This window comes from Rutidosis leptorrhynchoides, chromosome 7, assembly GCF_046630445.1.
Source record: "Rutidosis leptorrhynchoides isolate AG116_Rl617_1_P2 chromosome 7, CSIRO_AGI_Rlap_v1, whole genome shotgun sequence".
In the NCBI taxonomy this organism is placed as follows: domain Eukaryota; kingdom Viridiplantae; phylum Streptophyta; class Magnoliopsida; order Asterales; family Asteraceae; genus Rutidosis; species Rutidosis leptorrhynchoides.
The window spans coordinates 282,482,476-282,485,531 of NC_092339.1; the positions used below are offsets into that span (position 1 = coordinate 282,482,476).

Below are 3,056 nucleotides of genomic sequence, written 5' to 3' on the forward strand. Positions count from 1 at the left end.
TTTTAATTATCGCAATTTTATTTATTGTCATATTATTTATCGCACTTTTATTTATCGCACTTTAATTATTGTCATTTACTTTACGCTTTAAATTAAGTCTTTTATATTTTTAATATTTTACATTAGGTTTTAACTGCGACTAAAGTTTTGAAATTGACAAACCGGTCATTAAACGGTAAAAACCCCCTTTTATTTATAATAATAATACTACTTATATATATATATATATATATATATATATATATATATATATATATATATATATATATATATATATATATATATATATATATATATATTTTACAAATATAGTTTTAAAAATATAGCGTTAAACTTGGCTAGTTCCCTGTGGACGAACCGGACTTACTAAAAACTAGACTACTGTATGATTAGGTACACTGCCTATAAGTTTTATAGCAAGGTTTAGGTATATCCACTCTATAAATAAATAAATAACTTCTGTAAAATTGTATCGTATTTAATAGTATTTTGTAGTAAAAATTAATAGTATTTTATACCCCTTCGCTTTAACATCAAGTATTTTTGGCGCCGCTGCCGGGGAAATAACATTGCCGAAAGCGAAACGCTATATATATAAAAAAAATAAAAAATTTTATTAAGTCTTAATTTACTTTTGTAAAACTACGTTTTAAATATTAAAAATACAAAAATATAAAAAGAAAAACAAAATATATATATTTTTAAGAATTGTTCAAAATATATAAATTATAAATATTTCTATTTCTGTTTTTAGTTTGTAAAAATATAAGTTTTTATTTCATTTATATAAATATTTTATATAAATATTAAAACAGAATATATATATATATATATATATATATATATATATATATATATATATATATATATATATATATATATATATATATATAAAAGTTTACGGCCCGGTACTGTAGCAGCCCATAATCTGGCCCGGTTTCCTACTTCATGCGACCGTATGAATTTATAACTATCTATCCATGCGATCGCATGCCTTGATTTGACAGGCCTGGTACCTTAGCCGACCAGTTTAGAGTTTATATTAATAATAATTATTATTATTAACCCTAATTAGATTTAGTTATTTAATTAATTTTTAATTTTATTTTTCTTAATTAATTTATATTATTAAGTTTAATTAGCTTTATTAATATATAAATTAATATTTCTATAAAATAAATAATATAAAAATAATATTTTTATAAAAATAAATAATTTTATCACTTTTTATATCTTTTTATATTTCGTATCTTTTTAATTATTTATTCGTAATATTGTATATTTTTCGTTTGTATTTAGTTTTTAATATATTATTTTGCCGTAGTTATTTTTATTTCTAGATTTAAAGGCTTTGCCGTAAAATCCCTTAAGTGCTTTTTCTTTAGACTAAGATATAGGTGCTTTAGAATTTTGCGACGCCGTTTTAAGATTTTAGTACTTTTTAAGTTATTAACGTTTTGGATATAGTATTCTTTTTAAGCTTTAATACTTTTAGACGCAACTTTTAATTCTTAGTTTTTAGACTTTTAAGTTTCAACGCGCTACGTTCTTTTTATTATTTTTCGACCTTTTATTTTTTCGACATTTTTCGACGCGCTCTTTTTCTTTCTTATTTTTTGACACTCTAGTTTTTAGGACTTCGAATTTTCTCTACTACTTCTCTAATAATTCAAAACGAAAAATTATTTTAAGCGGTTAAATTGATAGACATCCAAAATTTTCTGGTTCGTAGTAATAGTTGGATTTGTTAGTGGCGAGTTATGGGCTTCCGATTTAAAGGGTCCTGGCTACCTGCTGCATCTATTGGCTATTCGAAACGTGGGCAAAATTAGAAAAGTCTATTTAATTTGATAACTTACATAATTTTTATCTTTTATAACTAATAGGATATTCAGTGAATGCACCGAGCAAAAAGTTCACCACCTTTTATACGTTCACCACCTGTAACTCGATCAAGACATCTAGCCAATATTGTCGCCGTTGATTTTTCTTTAGAATCGTCATCTAGTCGACCAAGTACTCCAATTCAAATTTCCAATAATCCATTTTTGAACCCGACCTCACAATTGAGAATCCGGAGGATATTCAGGGACAATTTAGAGATCCTGAACCATTAATCTTTCCTCCGGAACCACCAATCATTCAAACAGAAATTTTCGAGGAACAAACCATTAAATCAGAATCCTCTAGTGATTCAGATTCAACAAATTCAATCATAGAAAATCTGGAACCTTTAAGTATGGAAGACCGAATGAGAGCTAAACGCACTAGCCAAGGTCACGCAATTACTCAACCAGACATTAATGCGCCAGATTATGAAATCAAAGGACAAATCCTACACATGGTAACAAATCAATGCCAATTTAGTGGTGCACCGAAGGAAGATCCAAATGAACATCTTCGTACCTTTAATAGGATCTGTACTCTATTTAAAATAAGAGAAATTGAGGATGAACAGATATATCTCATGTTATTTCCCTGGACTTTAAAGGGAGAAGCCAAAGATTGGTTAGAATCGTTACCTGAAGGGGCGATTGATACATGGGATGTTTTAGTTGAAAAATTTCTTAAACAATTCTTTCCGGCATCTAAAGCCGTGAGACTTCAAGGAGAAATTGTTACATTCACACAAAAGCCAAATGAAACTTTATATGAAGCATGGACAAGATTTGGAAAGTTGTTAAGAGGATGTCCGCAACATGGTTTAGACACTTATCAAATAGTACAAATATTCTACCAAGGATGCGACATCACTACCAGAAAAGACATCGATATAGCAGCTGGTGGTTCCATTATGAAGAAAACCGCAACTGAAGCTTACAAAATTATTGATAACACTGCTTCCCACTCACATGAGTGGCACCAAGAAAAAGATATCGTTAGATCATCTAAAGCAGCTAGATCCGATTCTAGCCATGACTTTGATTTCATTTCCGCAAAGATAGATGCTGTCAAGAGACGAATGGAAAAGATGACTAAAGATATTCACTCAATACGAATTAGTTGTGAGCAGTGTGGAGGACCACATTTGACTTAAGATTGTCTCAGTATTGAAC

At 28.5% G+C, this 3,056-nt stretch overlaps 1 non-coding gene across 1 annotated transcript; it reads right to left on the reverse strand.

Annotated features, from left to right (window-relative positions):
• Nucleotides 1-2,599: 2,599 nt before the first annotated feature.
• LOC139860958 (small nucleolar RNA R71) lies at nucleotides 2,600-2,706 on the reverse strand. Its single transcript, XR_011763582.1, has one exon. It is a non-coding gene; the product is annotated as a small nucleolar RNA R71 (small nucleolar RNA).
• Between the last annotated feature and the right edge of the window lie 350 nt (nucleotides 2,707-3,056).